At 38.2% G+C, this 18,799-nt stretch overlaps 1 protein-coding gene and 1 long non-coding RNA gene across 3 annotated transcripts in view; one reads left to right on the forward strand and one right to left on the reverse strand.

Annotated features, from left to right (window-relative positions):
• Positions 1–18,799, reverse strand: part of LOC138155470 (uncharacterized) — a 440,018-nt gene that overhangs the window by 352,651 nt on the left and 68,568 nt on the right. The gene's annotated exons all lie outside the window — the stretch shown is intronic.
• MTUS2 (microtubule associated scaffold protein 2) overlaps positions 1–18,799 on the forward strand; it is a 732,715-nt gene that overhangs the window by 134,408 nt on the left and 579,508 nt on the right. The window lies entirely within an intron of this gene.

An 18,799-nucleotide genomic window follows, 5' to 3' on the forward strand; every position in this document is an offset into this window, starting at 1 on the left:
CATCATTGGGGAACTTGAACCAGTGAAAGACATATCCATCCTCAACCTCCTTATATGTACCAGAATAAACACTGGGGGAAGGGTGAAATGTAACCTGATTATTAAGCAATGGGGGCTAGAGGAATCACTGTTACACCTGCTGAAGCACTGACTCATTGTTCAGTATAGAACATTTTAATATTGTTTCTAAGAAACTAAATCCCATAAGAATATGGCAAGCCATTTCCTTCTCCAGCTTATTTTACAGATGAGGAAACTGAGATAAACAGGGTTAAGTGACTTGCCTAGGGTCACACAGTTAGCAAGTGCATGAGGCTGGATTTGAACTCAGATCGTCCTGACTCCAGGCCCAACATTGTATCCACTGGGCCACCTAGCTGCCCCAATTGGGTGTTTTTATGAAGCCCATAATGTTGTTGGGTGGGTATATCTACATCTCTCTCTCTCTGTCTCTCTCTCTGTCTCTCTCTGTCTCTTTCTCTCTCTCTCTCTCTGTCTGTCTTAATGAAGAGGGTACTCTGAGCTCCATGAGAGCAGGGGCTGTCTCCATTTTTGTCTGTCTGCTTACACCCCAGTACAGTGCTTGGAACAGAGTACACACTTAACAGAGGTATGTTGATTTGAGGCCTTAAGGGAGGCAGCATGGTGTTCTGAAAAAAGTTAAAATCCCTTCTCCTTACTATCTGTGACTTTGGACTTTTCAAATTTTGAAAAAACAAAACAAAACATGTCTTATGTCTTCTCCAATGTAAGTATCCCAAGTTCCTTCAGTCACTTAGATTCCTAATCTGACACTAGCTATGTGACAATTGGTCTATCACATAACTTGTCCTTAGACTCTCCATTTGTAAGAGGAGATAATACGTATGATATCTGTCCTATAAGGTTATTAGTCTCAAACAAGATAAGGTGTGTAAAGTGCTTTGTAAACCTTAAAGACATATGCAGTGTTATTCTCCCATCCTTTTACTCTCCTCTGTGTACATTTGAGCTTATTACTCTTAAGAATGGAAGCTGAAAGGGAATTGCAGCCCTTGTTATTCATTCATTTGTTGCAAACTTATTGGTAGTTCAGTGTAAATTTGACATCCTTAATCCAAGCATTCGTGGTTTTATTCCCTCTTAAATGTGATTCTTTTTAAGTTAAGGCTCTTGAACTAGGCAAACAAGTATTTTCTTGGGAACTTATTTAGGTGAAACTTTGTCATTAAATGAGGCATTTATCCATTTGCTAACAGCAGGTAAAATTTTTCAGGCAGGTCATTATTCACCTAAAATGCTGAAGCAACATGTCCAAAAATAAGCCGGCATCTTTAAAACGAGTAATTAAAGTGATGCATAGAGGGAAAATACTGTATTTTTTTTTGAAGAGAGCAGTTTTCCAAAAAGATCAGCTAATCCAGCCCCCTCATTTGCAGGTGAGAAAGTCTAGGGATAATGTGATGTGCCCCACAAGTCCCTGCCATCCCAAGTTAGTTTTGGGTGGGGAGTACACTGGTCCATGAGAGCATTAAATTTAGGTGTTGCTTTTTCAAAACTCTTTTTCATTTTAATATTTTGTTAAGAACTATAGGCATTTCCCCCTTCTTTGTCTTTGTAAAACAAAGCTGAAAGACCCTCTGTGTACCTCAGTTTCTAAGTAGTTCTGAAATCTTGTAACTGATCTTTAAGGGAGCTAAGAATGGAAGCCTTCATGTCTGACTAATTGGAAAGCTAAAGAAAGGAGCATTTTGAATATACCCCCATTTAACTAATCTAGTTAGATGGGGAAGGTACATTCTAAATGGTGGTTTATTTTAAACTGTTGATTCTGAAGGAAAGAGAAAAAGAAGATCCCTCTCTCCCAAGGCCATGGAATACCTTTGTGATTCACATGTGTAAATCTTTATTACTCTTTTATTCACTCATGGATTTCAGTGTTGAAGGCAAAGGGCTGTTTCCCCAAGTGGTGAAACATGAATTCACCCTTGCCAAATCAAAATTTTCTATTAATTAGTGCTACAGTATCAAATACTGGAATAGACCTTCCAGGTCACATAGTCTACCCCCCCTCATTTTTCACAGGAGAAAATTGAGGCCCAGATACATTTCAATGACCTGCCAAAGCTCACAGAGATAGTGAATGACAGTCTTGATTTGAATCCAAGAGTCCAAATCTTGTAATTCTTTCATTAAACTGCATGCATTGCTTCCTTCCTTTTCTGTTCTTCCTCTCCTCCCCAACTTCTCCCCTGCCCCCTGCAACTGATAATGTGCTATGTTACTATAGTGATCATACAGGCAGAGGATGGTTAGAGTCACAAAATATGCCTTCTGTATTTCAGTGCCAGCTTTTAAAAATAGCTTTTTAGAATTTCTGCACATCTGAAATTCAAAATTTGTCATTCATTTTAAAAAGTATGCTAAAATCAGTCAGACGCTTCCAAGTATCACACCTGGTTGATGTGATTTGCTCATTTTTCAACTTACAGAAAAAGAGGGGTATGGTGTAAACATTGAGAGAAAAAGAATTCAAGGTTCTCCACATAAATGAGGGCTTTGCTGGTGATGAACTCATTTTTCTTGGTGGACTTTACAACCCAAAGTAGAAAGCAAACTGTGGCGTGATGATCATATTGTTGATTTATTTGCCAATTATTATGTTATTGAAAACAAACCAGGATGCATTCTTAGTGTCTAAAATCTTTCTTTCAGAAGAGTTTTTAGTTCCATGTCAGAAAAGACTGTATTGCCTGCAAACCTTTGAACAATTTAAATTATTACACAGAACTAAGTAGAGTAGTGCCTGCCTTGCCAGCCTTACAGACTGATCCAGATGGGACAGTTTTCTCTGAGAGTCTGTCCTAAGGCCTAGACATGCTTGTTTTGCTCTTGGTTATAATGGAGAAAAAAAGGAGCGAGATGTGGGTTTGAGCACTGGCTCTGTGGCTTTGGCTAAATGACTCCAGCAGCCACGTGGCTTATTGAAGTCTCAGTTTCCCCATCTGTAAATGGAGATGATGATGATACCCTAGAGTTGTCATATTATGAAAATGAAATGGCATAAGTGAAAGGCTTTGTTACACTGAGCCAGATGTGTTATCATCCCTCCTCACACCCAGTTGCTAGAAGCCATTAGCAGTTAGCTGTTAATGATCCTAGTTCCTTGCTGGGCTGACTTTACTAATTGTAGATATACCTGACTAAGGAAGCAAGTTGTTTACATTTTCTTCTACTGCTTAAAAATTTCCAGGATTTCTATTGCTTATTTGAGCAATACGTTTTGTCTCTGCTTCCCAAAGGAGGTTCGGTTTCTAGCATGTTTTACACAGCTGACTGGGGGCCAGGGAGACTGAATATTTCTTTTGACAGTGTCCTGTTGTGCTATTTAATTAAGTTGTGAAATTTGCATTGTGGGAAATGAGAATAAATGCCATCACCCACAAATATGGGCATGTTTCTGTCTCACCTCAGACCCAAGATTAACTGAAACATTTTAGGAACTTCAGTTACCTAAAACAAAGTTAAGAAAAATTAGAGAAAGTACAGCTAATGATTATTGTTGTTCAGTCGTGTCTGACTCTTGTGACCCTATTTGAGATTTTCTTGACAAAGATACTGGAGTGGTTGCCTTTTCCTTCTCAAGTCCATTTTACAGATGAGGAAACTGAGGCAAACAGTGTGAAGTGACTTACTCAGAGTCACAAAACTAGGAAGTTTTGAACTCAGGTCATCCTTACTCTAGGCCTATCACTGTCTCTACTGTGCCACCAGCTACGCAAATTATAATAGCAAGCGTGTGTGTGTGTGTGTGTGTGTGTGTGTGTGTATGAGAGAGAATTGACATATGTGCTATTATTATCCCCATTTTACAGATAAACAAAATGAAGCAGACAGATTAAATGACTTACCTAGGGTCACACAGCTAATGAATATCAGGCTTAATATGAATTCAGATCTTCCTGACTCTAGGCCCACTGTACCACTTAGTTAGTACCATTTATGTTCAAGGAGTAGAGGAATCCCAAAGTTTGGTAAGAAATCTTGCAGGGCATATACTACCATATTTTCTTCAAACATATTTGGAAGATATGACAAGATGATGTAACCATGAAAGCACAAGTGATAATTAAAAGATAGGGTCAGTAGACATTGAAGAAGGATAATGCTATATGGTAAAGCTAATATGAATTATACTAAGCCAATAAAGAAGTGATTATTTCCCAATTAAATAGTATTTTTTGTTGTTATTATTCAGTTGTGTTTGACTCTTCGTGACTCCATTTTTGGAGTTTTCTAGGCAAAGATAATAAAGTAGTTTACCTTTCCTTCTCCAGCTTATTTTACAGATGAAGAACTGAGGCAAACAGGGCTAAGTGACTTGTCCAGGGTCTGAGGCCAGACTTGAACTCACGAAGATGAGTTTTCCTGACTCCAAGCTCTGCACCACCCAGCTGCTTAAATAGTATTCTTTGGTGGGCAGTAATTTCTAGATTATTTCATCCTGTCAGCCTTAAGATAATAACTATAGTGACAAAGCTGACATTTATGTAGCATTTTAAGATCTATAAAACCTTTACAAACATTGTCTCATTTGAAACTCACATTTCTGTGAGGTAGCTGGTATCATCCCCATCTTACAGATGAGGGAATGGGGCAGAAGGACCATGAATTTTACCTGAAAACAAACAGGTAAATAGTGCTCACTTCAGCTAGATTTCCCATTTGCTTCCTAGGTTTCTTTCCAGGGAATACTAGCATGATTGGTTATTCTCCTTTGAGTATTTATAATTTTGAACAGCTGTGTATTAGTTTGTAGTTTCCAAACAAATCTCGTGTAATTTTCTACTATTATGCAAGGATCTAAAAGTATTCAAGTATTTATGAAGGTCATGCCAATAGCATGCCATGGTCTGGCAGGCCTTACTAAGCTTGAAAGGTTTTGAATGTAGGTAGGTGTAGGATAATAAAGATTTTGTGTCTTATGTTATGGGAGCAGCTTAGTTAAGGGCAGAGAGGTTCATTATCAAAAAGTTGGTAACCAAGTGATGTTTTGTTTTTCCAGCCATAATAACTTACCAAGACCTGTGAGTTTATACAAATAGGAAGATAAACATTTCCTTTCTTCAAGCATCTTGCATTCTCTTGGGATTACATTTCAACCAATATTTATGGTTTTAAATTAGAAAGTTGCTGAATTTATAGCCTGGTATGGTGTGGCTGCCACTACTGCCTTTGTAGACTCTAGTGCTTGGTACATTGCCTGGTACATAGTAGACACTTAAATTTTTATTTATTGATTGATATACTGGCAATAGTTTGGTTGTGTATGATTTCCATTCTGGTATTGTATGCACAACTTAGCACGGTATAGTGTGCATGGGGCCTCAAATTGCTTGGTAGTGGTAGCATCCTCATTGACGATAATGTGACTTCTTTGAAGATTTGAAGAAGCTGGAGGTAGCCCTTGCAAGATTGTCTTCCCAGACTCCCTGATGTCTTGTTGAAGTGTATGGATCAATAGTGTTTTGCCTTCCATGGATGTCCCCTCCTGGCTGATGGCTGGCTGCCTGGTAAGGACAGGTGCTTGAACAAAGTGTCATCATTGACACCATTGCACTGGAGGAGAAAGCCTATCAAGAAATTTTCTAATGGTGTAAAATGCTTTGCTAATAAAATAAGACAAATTCAGTTGAGAACAGCCTTCTTTACAAAGAATGCTTGGAGAATCAGAAGAGCAATGCTTCTCCTAAAGAAAGTCCCTGTGAGAAGTGGGTCACATTCAACTATTTGGGGAAATAAAATTAAGCAAATGAATACAGAATAGTAAAGGAAGTACTGGTATTGTGTTGTTCCTCCAGATGAATTTCTACCTCCTGGGAATGTTCTTTTGTCTTTGGGCATTGCCAGTATGCATCTTTGAGGAGAAAATGCCCAACACTAATTAAAATGTGTTTCCTTAACTGATGCTTTATTGTGATTGAATTCCATTTCCTGACTATGGATTGCATGGACTCTTACATTACTTTATGTCAGTGTTTTAATTGGATTCCAAGGGTTTCTTTAATTAAAATTCCATTTTGAAGGAAAAACTAGTTGATGATTTTAGCATTAAGGAAGGCATCTTACAAGGTGGTAAAACTTCTGGAAATCAAAGAATGAATCAGACTTCATCTGTTTCCAACAAATGTCTGGTTCAGGGGTGGGGAACCTGTGTTCTTGAGGTCACACATGGCCGTCTAGGTCCTCAAGTGTAGCCCTTTGGCTGAACCCAAACTTCACCGAAACTTCACCCCATGGCTGCACTTTAGGACTGTATTAGTGACCACACTAGCAAGAGGTTGGGCTGCTAGCACAGGTTCTTTGATCTGTTTTTCTAAAGGAAAGAGTGCTTTAAAGGTGTTAATGATCTTACTTTAATTAACAGACTGATAAGTACAGATAAGTAGGAAGAAGTGAGTATCCAAGTAAGAATCCAATAGACAGGGTTCCAACTTCTAAACAGAATAATACAGCCACCTACATACACCACCAGATGGGGAGAAAGCCAACATCTGAGTGTGTGTGTGGGGGCAGGGGCCCTCAACAAACGGTTCTCAGAGTCCCGTCCAAGGAATCAAAAGGTCCTTTTCATGAGCTGGCTCCCAAAGAAAAATATCAGCCTCCCAGTATATATAATTTTTAACTACTAGGCCTAGAGCCAGAAGGCAGCACAACGCTTGTGACTCAGTGCCTCATTAGCTCAGTACCAAAAGGGTGGCAGCCTTCCTACAAGCAAGCCTCCCCCTAAGCAGGGTCCTCCTTAGGCAAGTTCCTCCCCCAATGGGCTCTATGTGACCCAGGATGTATCACAGCTGTGATTGAAATACCTGCGTACCTTTAGACCTAGGAACACTGCTCCTCTTCCAAAAGAAAAGGGGACACAGGTGGTCACACAGGCCTATTAATGGACAGGGAAGATCTTCCTATACCATTAACATTACAAGGACCTCGAGGTCCATGTGTGCCTTGAGGATGCAGTTTCTCCAACCCAGGCCTAATATGTAGAGGAAATTTACAAATACTTAAATAATGTGGCTCTGCCAAAAAAAAATAAACAATATGCACAATCATTACAACAATGTAAGAAAGGACAGTCACACAAACAAAAATTGTAAAGAACTTGGTCCAAAAAAAAAAAAAAGAAATAAGATATTCTGATCCCACCCACCTTTGCAAAGGTGAGAGGTCCACAAGGGTTTGGACATTGCATTTAGCTTGAGGCTTTTTTGATGTGTTAATCAGTGCTAGTGATATTTCCTTTATGTTTTCTTTTTGTCTTTAAAGAAATACTGTTTGTTATGTGGAATTTCTGTGTGGGATGTGTGAGGAAGTAGGACACTATAGAATACTACAGTGATGTAAAAAACAAAATACATCAGTAAAATTTATTAAAAATGATATGTCCCTGAAGAGAAATTTAATGGTATAGATCTATTTGGGGGAGCCATTTTTGGTCAGAGAATGTGGGCTTTCTGGAAGAGAAGTTCTTGATAGAGGCTAATGGTGAATGCTACTTCCTCTCTATTGGAAAGGGTGACATTGATATTTTAATGTCATAGGGAAATGTAAATAGTTTTCACTGTCCGATAATTTTCCCCACAGAGCTTTGTTCAGTTTGAAAGGGAATATTGAACCAAATAAACCATAAGCTATGTCCTTTTTTAGTTAAAACAAGCAAACCAGAAACAACCCAAAGGAGAGGTTTTACAAAATAATACTTATGACTAGCAATGGAAATGGAATAGAAATGCATTCTTCTTCTGGAATAAAAGGCAAAGAGAAACAACATTTAAATTTAAAATGTGGTGTGTAATTCCATTCAATATCTGTCCCCTTCCCCCCATAGTGCATTTAGAAAATTTTAAACAGCATTTCAGTCAATAGCATGACAATTGTATCAACAGTGTTTTAGAGGTCATCATGACTAATATAGCAAGTGCTTAGAATCGTTATTTAGAGCAGGAATGCATGTTATAGGGTATCTGAGTTTAATATCCTTCTGTACAAGGAATGGAACCAAGGATCAGAGACAAAAAGTGACTTGCCCAAGGCCACATACATAGGTAGAGCATGGTTTAGAATTGAAATCTCATTCCAAATGGAGTATTCTTTGCATTGCATTATATTTCTTCTAGGTGAAAAACTTGTAGAACAAAAATCATTGTAGCAGTCTGAAAGGCACTGGTTTAAATCCTTTGCTATTTACTAATTGTCTTAAATTAATTATTTGCTACTTACTAACTATAAACAAGGGCAATCACTAGCCTGGTCTGTAAAATGGATACAAAGTAGCTTTAGGATTGTTGTTGTTGTTGCTGCTGCTGCTGGTGAGTCGATTCTCTTCATGACCCCATTTGGGGTTTTCTTGGCTACTGTAGTGATAAGCTGCTGTAGAAGATAATGTAGTGATTTGCCATTTCCTTCTCCAGCTCATTTTACAGATGAGGAAACTGAGGCAAACAGTTAAGTCTTTTGTCCAGGGTCACACAGATAATGTCCAAGGTGTAATTTGAACTCAGTTCTTCCTGACTCCAGGCCAGGTGCTCTGCCCACTGTTCTGCCTAGCTGCCCAGCTTTAGTATATATACCTCATAATGTAGTGGTGATGTGTGTAAAGCAATGTAAGGCTTAAATTACTATATGGTGAAATTTGCTTTTTGCATCTTGCAAAAGAAAAAGGAAAAGAAAATATTATTTCCTAGAAATTGACTACATTTCCGAAAAATAAAATAATTCTAGTTTGTGGATTGAGAATACAATTGGTTCAAGTATATTGTTTTTACCCTAAGGGGAATTTAGTAGAAAAATTTCACACTGAATTCTTAGACAATTCCTGTTGAAAAATGGCTTGTTGTTTTCACAGTTATGGTATTTGTGTAAACAGAATCACTGAGTATCCAATTATCTAATTTCCAGGAACAGAACAATTTGTTTCTATTATTATTTAGACTCAGAGCTGGAAGATTGTCTCAAAGTTAATGAGTGCATATCTACAACATAGGTCTGACTGTTTTCAAATAATGTAAGAAAGACAAGTGCTACTCATTTTGCTGAGTCTCTGGAGTAGACCCTTAAGCATCTTTGCATTGTAATATGAGGGCCATAATTTTAAAGATAGCCCTGGCTGTCAAGTACTGACAATACTGCTTTACTCCAGCTACAATTGTTGTTGACTTGGAAAAAGTCAGATGCAGTGTATATGTGTGACCCAAGTAACAATGTTAAAATAAAAATTAAGTTACTTTAGTGTGACCTGTTCTTGATGAAATCATGCTGGGTGTCTTTTTCAAGGATGGTTCATTAACTCTTCTTATAAATGACATTCTAGAATTGCCAGGTGTATGGGCCTATAATTTTCAGGTTCCACTCACTTCCAGTTCTTAGAAATTGAGACCTTTGCCCCTCTCTGATGCTACAACATCTCTGCTGGTCTTCATGGCCTCCCATAGCTCCCTGACAGTGAATTATACACAAGTTCTTTCATTAAGGATGCTGAGATATGGTTCACCTAATTGTGGTATTTTGAACTTCTAAAGAACAAATAGGTGCTCTCTTGCCAGCTCATTTATCTTGAGTATTATTTTATCTAATTTTTTTCTCATTTTTCCCTTTTCTTTCCAATTCAAAGATTATTCTGTGTCATATAGAGACAGTTTGGTGGCATAGTGGATAGAGTGCTGGTTCTGAGAATCAAGAAGACCTGAGTTCAAATTTAGCCTCAGACACTTGATAGCTATATGACTCTGGGCAAGTCAGTTAACCTCTTTCTACCTCAGTTTCCTCGAAATCTAGGGTTCATGTCTGTTTCCTATTTTTTTCCCTTCTATCACAGGAGTTGTTACCTCTTCCTTAATTTTTATTATTTTTAAACCATCTCCACCTCAGTAATTAATTTGTCCATGTTAGTGAAAAATAGATCTAGAATAGCATATCTTCCTTTTGTTTCATATACTCTTGAAGGATAAAAATGATTAAGGTAAATTATTATTAGGTAGTCCAGCAGTGTACAAGTAATTGACATTCTCCATCCCCGTTATACTACCATACTTTTGTGATAGACTAGAGATCTATCTTCTAAATTACTAATCTATTCTTTCTGTCCATGGGGTCTACAAGCATATTTTGATGACAATATCGTTAGTGCTTCCACTTTTCTTTGATCATTACCCAGATGGTCTCCACTGTGCTTCTCCTGTCTAGTTCTTGAATTTCTTTCTATGAATATATATGCCTTTTACTTTACAATGCTATTCCTCTTCCTTGTCCCTTTTCTTAAAAAACAGGTTATCCTCTTTCAGAGCTATTTTATAGTTTTCAGAGCTGCAAACACATTAATGATGACAATATTAAATCATGGTTAAGAAGTGATTCTCAGGATGCAGAGTCTATGCAAGCTTACACCTGCAGAAAAATAAGATGGGGTCAATTATCTATCACTTTAAAGAAAACAGAATTTTCCAGCAAAAATGATATTGTATGTTTTGTTGTGCAGTCATGTGGTTAAACTTGCCCCTTTCAATTAGTATCTGTCTAGTTCATTGACATGTCATCCATGCTTTAATACCTTTGCATGTGAATATTTGAGGCCATAGTTTTTGTTGTTTAGACTTTTCTCAAACTTTCTGTCTTATGAATTTTTGATTGTCTCTGCTATTCTCATTCCTACATTATAGCTGCTCACTACGATATCTGATAGATTGATGGAATGCCCTTAGCTGACCCATATCAGTTTAACACCCTTTTGATTGTATTTGTGAGATTGTTCTTCAGTTCTTTCAGTTGTGTCCGACTCCCCATGACCCCGTTGGGGGTTTTCTTGGCAAAGATACTGGAGTGGTTTGCCATTTCCTTCTCCAGATCATTTTACAGATTAGGAAACTGAGGCAGAGTTAAGTGACTTGCCCAGGGTCACACAATAGGAAGTATCTACAGCCAAATTTGAACTCAGGTCTTCCTGACTCCAGTCTCAGTGCTCTATCCACTGTGCCACCTAGTTGTGTGTCTCTTAGGCAAATATATTTTTACCAGCACTCTTCAGCTATGCTACTTCTCTGGATGCAAGCCTGTCATCTCTGTATATTAGGCCATGGTCCAGAAATCCAAATACTATTCTTATACACCATCTTTGTAAAAACCTGTTTATATTTGAAATTGTTCTTTTCATTCTGAAGGCTTTGCCTTTAATGGTAAGTTGTAATGAATATACCACCTGTGCCCCTAAAGTCTCAAGTTTCCTGCCCAAACACATCATAATCTTTAATACTGCTTTTTGTCATCCTTTGGGTGGACACCATAATTTTTAGTTGTTATTTAGAGTTTTAAATTTTATTTCTATTTTTTACATCACATTCATTTCTGAATATATCCCTCCTCCCTTCCCTACCCATTAAGCCATGCCTTATAACAAAAAAATTTTTAAAGGAAAAGAAAGGAGATGGGAAACAGGTAGAGTTAGCCAACTGAGTCTCACAGTCTGTGCTATATTTCACTCTGAAAATTACCCACCTCTGTAAAGGAGGGAGGGAATTGGAAGTATTTGTGCCAACATGAGACACCAGAAGTCAGTAGTAATCACATTTGATGAGTCTTAGGAGGTTCTCAGTTCTCTGGGTGCATGTTGGGTGCATGCTCCAGAAAGACAGTAGAATTTCCCCCCTGTAATTATTAGAACTCCAGTATCCTGAGCAAGGGGTTATCAGTCACCATCTTTCTTACTCTGACCCTTACCAAATTATCTCTATCTTTGAATCCAAGTCATTACTTCTTGAAGGATAGTGTAGTGCTCTGAAGGTTCAGCACCCTTTTTTTTGAGAATCCCCTCTAGTTAGCTCCCAGAGTTCAGTAATCCTTCCTTTTATCACTATGTGACCTAATGGGGGCCATCTGTAGTCATCCTGATCAATATCTGGCCACTGGACCTAGATGGCTCCAGAGGAGAAAGTAAGTCTGGTGACCTTGCACAGCCCCTGTCTTACTTTAATCCAATTCACTTCCAAGTCATGACATCACCTTCCTGAGATCATGGTCTTCTTTAAGAATAAAGGACAAACAACAACATGTGACAAAATGCTACCCTTCAGCCCCATGAATGAAACAGGTCAGGATCCCCCTCTGTCTCTTAAAGATCTTTCTTTTTTTTTTTTTTTGCTTTTATCACTGAAGTCCTTATTTCTTTTTTTTTTTCAAAGAATATTTATTTTTCCTTGATAACCTGGGGAATGGAGAGGCATTCCTCGTGCCCCTTTACCTTACCTCCTAAGAAGTAACCAGCTTGTATTTTGAGCATAGATAGCAATCATTTGACTGTGGCAGAAAGACAAAAATTGCATATTGAAATCAGATACTCTCCAAATTCTTCCTACAGACTGTCTTTGCTAGAAGAGAAATCCTTATCCTTTGTTTCTTCTGCTTCTCACGCCCTTGGAGAACTGTGGAAAATTGCTCTTAGAAGTCTTTAAAGTTTACAGTTGTCTTTCTCTTCATCTTATTGGCACCTCAATAGCCATGCCTACTTGTATAGCCACCTTGTAAAATTTACCTCTTACCTTGTCTTTCTTCCTCAACTTCTTCATCTCCTTCTTTTACTTTGTCTTTCTCTTCCTCAGACTCTTCTCATGTCTTCCTCTATGAATCTCTCCTCCTATTTCTGTTCCTTCTCCTCAAACATGAGTTTTTCTCTTCCTTAAATTTAAGTCTTCCCAAATTCGCACTTGCTAGGTAATATCTCTACTTTTCTTCATGATTCAAGAGCCCTCCAAATCACCTTCATGATTCCTTCTTTCATTTTCCCTTCACTTACATAGTAGAAAATAATCAAACATTGAAAGTTGCTGTCACAGAAAATGTGTCAACTTATAGCGAACCTCTTGTGTGTTTTTCTAAACTTTGTTATGTTGGTCTTTGGACTACAGATGTACAGAAACTGTAACTGAGGCTGGGGGACAAGTGACCAGAATATAGTATCTCCTATAATGAAGAAATACTATAGGTTAAGAGAAGCCCATGGGCCAAGTCCAGAAGTAGAGTATAGGTTCACAGTAACTCTATAATAAGTACAAATACAGGCTTAGAATAAAGAGTGTGTCACCACCAGGACTCCAAGAGTCGATAATACCAAGGAAGAATTTGTATTTTTCATTCTTTATCTCTCATTAAATGACTAGTCCTGCTTTTTCATTCATGTATTTCTTTGTCATCCTGAGCACTGTTTTTCCTTTGTAATTCCTTGATTATACTGTGTTTCAGCTTAATTACACCTACCATATCTCTTCTGGGTGATTCTCAGTTTCAGTTTTTTAGAAAGAGTAGTGTTCCCTATCTTATAGCCTTAAATAAAGAAGTCTCCATGATTCTGACTTCAGAATGATCCTTGTGAGCTCCACAAAAATCCCTGACTTCCTCCTCCCTCCTGCCTTAAGTAATGGCAAACAAGTATTGCCTTCAGTAAGGCTACCAACAATCTTAATCTCAGCTCCCCTACTCATTTACTTTGTAATACTGTACTAGTAAAATAGATGGCGTGGTGGACAGAGCACTGGGCTTGGAATCAGGAACATTTTTCTTCATGAGTTCAAATCTGACTTCAGATCCTGGGCAAATCACTCAACCCCATTTGCCTCACTCATCTGTAAAATGATCTGGAGAAGGAAATGGCAAACCACTCCAGTTTCCTTTCCAAGAAGACCCAAATTGGGTCATGAAGAATCAGACTCAACTAAAAAAAATGACTGGACAACAACAACAATAATTACTTAATGATTTTTTTTTTCCATTTCCCTAAATTGTAGATAAACTATCCCTTGAATATTTGAAAACTGACTGTAAAAGAAACTATAAGCAAATATGAGCTGCCTTGTTTTCTGGAAGCAGACACCAGAGGGAATAAGAAGTTGTTCACTTTGTTCCATTTCACACATTCCATTATAATAAGTAGGTAATACCAAGGTGTGTGTGGTGACTCATTTAGACAGGCTGTTCTCTTTACTTAATGTACCATAAGTGGTACATAATAGGTTCTGCCATAATTGATTATCTTAGGACACCCATCTATATTATATTTTTCTAAGTGTTTGTATCCAGGAAGGAGAAGAGATTGGTTTGGAAAGTGTGAAGTGGCTTCCACTGATTTTTTTTTCTCTCTCAAAGACAGGTGCCAAACTAATCACCTTCTGCCATTATTCTGCCCTCATTCTTGGAAAAGTCGGCAGCTAGATGGGGCAGTGGATAGAGTGCCAGGCCTGGAGTCAGGAAGACCTGAAGTTAAATGTTGCCTCAGACACTTCCTGGCTGCATGACCTTCATGCATGACCTGGCTGCAAGTCACTTCACCCTGTTTGCCTCAGTTTCCTCATCTGTAAGCTGGAGAAGGAAATGGCAAATGACCCCAGTATCTTTACTAAGAAAACTCCAAATGGGGTCACAGAGTCAGACGTAACTGAAATGACTGAACAACAGCTTTTCTTGGAAAGATGTTCATTTATGCCCCACTGCTCCTCTGTGCTGCTCCCAACTCTGTACCTTCTCTATTACGTTTACCTGGAAAGACACAGTGGGTACCAGACCGCAGCCCAGCCTCCCTTGGCTGTGCACTTTTCTTCAGAGGTCTTCTTCCCTACTGGCCAGAGGAGACTTCCCTCACAGGCTAAGCAATGACCTGGCTTCTGTCTGCTGCCAGGGATTCAGCTTCCTCCTGTTTGTTGATTTAGGGCCATAATCTCCACCCTTAGCCAGAATCACAATACTCAGAATTACAGATCTAACTTCCTTAACAGGGTCTCTCTTTTATAAAGATGACAAAAGGCAGAAAGGTTCAGACTATAACTTTAGGACCTAAAGCTTACAGGCTAAGGACTTGACCTGTGGACCTGTGATTTCATTGGTACAGGGAACTCCCAGGTGCAGAAACTCCCTCCAATCATTGCAGAGCTGCACCTTCTCTGTAGTTTGTGGTCTTAGAGAGTTGCCTAAAGTGATGTAAAGTTCAATGAAGTCAGAGGTGGGACTTGAACCCAAGTTCCTCTGGCTTCTATACTAGCTCCCTATCTACTATTTCACTCCTTATCTACTATTCCACACTTCAGATCATATAAAGGTGAGGAAAAACAGAACAAATGGGAGGATGTGGGTGTATCTAAGAGTAGATGAATGAGAAAGGGCAGAGTCAGTAAGTGAGTAGGAAATAAGAATACACAGGGACAGGATAAGTAGGGTGGCTGAAAATAAGCAATTAAGGATGGAGGTATATAACTCAGTCATCTAGCTAACCAACAGCTATCTATTAACGTTCTATGTGATTCTAGGCATTAGATTTATAGAGACAAAGATAGAGCAGTCCTTGCCCTCCCTCGGAGCTCTTATTTTTTTTGGGGGGGGAAATAGCACACACCCACACCCATACACATACGTGTGTGTACATATGTGTGTGTATAATATGTATTTATATATGTTTACCTTATATAAAGTAATTTGGCCAGGGATTGGGGTTGGTGGTGGGAGGGAAGGCTCCATCAGCTGGGAGAATCAAGAAAAACGTCATGTAGGAGATGATGCTTGAGCTGAGCTTTGAAGGAAGGAAACTAAGGACTCCAAGAGGCTGAGGAAGGAGAGCATTCCAGGCACAGCAACCATTAGTGCAAAGACACAGCTGACAGGTGCTCAAATGTTGTTTGCATTTGAGGAACAGCAAAAAGGCTCTTTTGGCTGACCCTTAGAGTGTGTGAAAGTAAATGTGTTATAAGGGTAGAAAAGTCAGCTAAAGCTTGAGAGACAGATTATGACAGGTATTAAATGCCAAGGAAAAGAGTTTGTATTTGCTTTTTGGAACTGGTAGGGGATTCCTAGAGCCAATTGAAAAGGTGAATGATATTTAAGGAAGAAGCTCAGAGTTAGAGGGAAAGAAAAGAATGAATGGCCACCAAAGATATTCCAGTAGAACCAAGTTTGAGTGGAGTCTTCAGTCTGGAATTTTCTGTCTGCCCTTACGTATGCGTTCAGATTTGTCAGATGACTGTTCATAGAGGCTAAGGTACTTTTCACTACAGTTAGCATCAGCTCTGTTCTTTGGTTGGAAGAAACTGTTTTTTTGAGGGGTAATTTCATGATATTCTTCTTAGGTCAAGCAACATCTCCTTCCTTTCCCTTCTTAGAAGAGGAGGTAGGCGGTTTCTTCATAGATCTCTCTCTCTCTTTAACACTTGTTTAACATGATGTCAGCTGTTTTCCAGCACAGCAGATTCGGTGTATGTCATTTAGCATGCACACACAGTTCTGCCTTTGTGTGATATGCATGTGTGTAAGCAGCATTGGAATGAGCTCTAATTTTAGCCTTTAACCAATTATTTGCATAAGTCTCTTGGAAACTAATGTATCTGGGGCAAGTTTGCTGAGTGTAACACATCCTGAAAGCATAACGAGCATCCCAGCTAAGACCCATCTGTGCTGAATTGTCAGCTGGGGCTATACTGTTATAAGTAGTATATTAAGAAAAAAAAATTAACTTCTGATTAAACTTTTCCACTTGGAGTTGTGATCATCACCTACTTAGTACCATTGCTGTGGAAACCTTTTTAACAGTTACTACAAGATTGCCCGATGTGGGCATTGCCTAAGGTGGGGATAGCATGAGATATATTTTTTTTTCCAATGAGCCATAGCACAAATTATTTGTTTTCCCCTGAAATCACTCAGGGAGGTTATCTTAATAACAATAAATGGTTTAGTCTATTGGTTTTGGTTAAAATGGCAATACCTTACTTAGCCAGAAGTCACTTTTCCGGTAGCTCCCACACTGCCCAAGATGGTAGACTTTAGCAGAATAGAACTTAGAATTGCTGTAACAGTTTTTGTGGAGTTCACATACAAAGGTCTTATTAACTTTATTTATAGGAAGAGACTATTTACTGTTCTTTCAAACAGAGGTCTCAGAATGCTTGGTTATTTGTTTTCGTAGCCTGTGGTAGATCAGAAATGTTGCTGGAGGAAGTATCCATATTGATGAGGTCATAGAAGGAATGAAATATCAAAGTACCCCCAGGGCCTTGCACAGAGAACAAGCATATTAATGCTTGTTGAATATTTGAATGAGCTCAAAGGGTAGAGGAGACCCTGTCCTGGATGAGTTTATATTCAACTGAAAGGGGTGAGACATGTGAGCAGTGCTAAATACACCATACAGTTCTGCTAGGTCCAATTTTTAAACGGTGCTGAGATAGAAGCTCTTCTATTTGACCCCCTATCCAGTGGTCCTTCCATTACACAAGGCTGTGGAGTTCAGTACTTTTATTCTTCACAGGTCATGAGTACTCTTACTTCTCCATATGTGAATTCTTTAAATCATGAAATGCACCCAGAGAATGGATGCCTAGACGGAGAACATTTTCCCTTTCCATCTTCATTCTCCCCTGATTGACTACCTCTAATCTTGTACCATTCTAAATAATTAGTTTCTATATATTTATTATAATAGGATATGAGAGACAGCATGGGATATAGTTGATAGAAAGATGGCTTTAGGGTAAGGAAGACTTGAATTCAAGACCTGTCTCTAATTTACAGTAGAAGATTTATAGTTTCATATACAATCATCCTTTTATTATATGTTATGGAAATGCTTGTTTTATTCCATAAATTAAAAATAAAATAAATAGAAACTGAAAAAAATAATTTATACTAGATGTGTGACTCTGTGCAAGTCACTTAATGTTTCAGTGTCCTAGGCAGCTCTATGAAAATATAAGTTATAGAGAAAGGTGCCAACATGCACTGGTAGTATAAGTTGCTCATACTTAATCCAATGAAGTCACAGATTTAATGCAAAGAAAAATAACAGAGTATGCATATACATGAATTTGGCAAAACATTTAGCAAAACAGAGTGATATATGATTCAAGTCAACTTTCTTGTCCTTTTTCTTTACTTTCTAGTCCTTTGGGAAAATAGCTCTATTTCTTTTGTCAACTTTCTATCATTTTCATGCCAATTGCATAGCAAAGACTGAATACTGGCATTTTTTTTCCTTTTTGAATAACCTTTTATTTTAACCTGAATTTAACACCAACTTCTATTTCACAATGAGGAAATTCAACTTTCAAAACAGCTCATTGACATCATTCCAAGGTACTTACTATATGTTTGAAATAAGCGTTTCTAACTAAACTACTTTCTTCTACCCCTGCCCCCACAAAATCTATTTCTACATTCTCTGTTCTGCTAGATGTCTTCACTTCCCTTTCAATGATTTCCATCTGTTGAAAGAGGTAAAGGAGAGTGTTGTTTTGAAATAAAACAGAGCAAGAAGATGTTCTCCTGTTTCCAGTTGGTGTATACTATACATCATTGTAGCCTGTTGAAACTATCAACTAGTGCCTAGTTTCTAGCTTCTTTTTCTAATTATACTTTGCTGTAACAATTGCCATATATATGTATATATTTGTACAGTATAATTTCACAAAGGTGGATACAATTCTTTCTGCCTTTGAATGGATCTGATTTTAATTATTTGCCTCCATTCTGAGTTATCACATCCTGAAATGTACAACGAAGGAGATGCTAACCTTGGTTAGTCAAAATGAACTTCAAAACTATTTTGAGAAGCCTTTAATGTTCTTTAATCCCAAGGGTAGGATAGATGTTGGAAATCACCATCAATATTAAGAAAATTAGGTGGGTGGCAATTTGGTAAAGATTCATTTTCTTTCCCTGCTTCCTACTCTCTATTCATTCCTCATTGCTTTGGAAGTCAGTGCTGTTGCCCAGGAGCAAAGACACTTGACTGGGAGTC

The sequence above is a fragment of the Petaurus breviceps genome, unplaced genomic scaffold (assembly GCF_028583685.1).
Source record: "Petaurus breviceps papuanus isolate PSGF00001 unplaced genomic scaffold, PetGlider_PUasm1.0 91133, whole genome shotgun sequence".
NCBI lineage: Eukaryota > Metazoa > Chordata > Mammalia > Diprotodontia > Petauridae > Petaurus > Petaurus breviceps.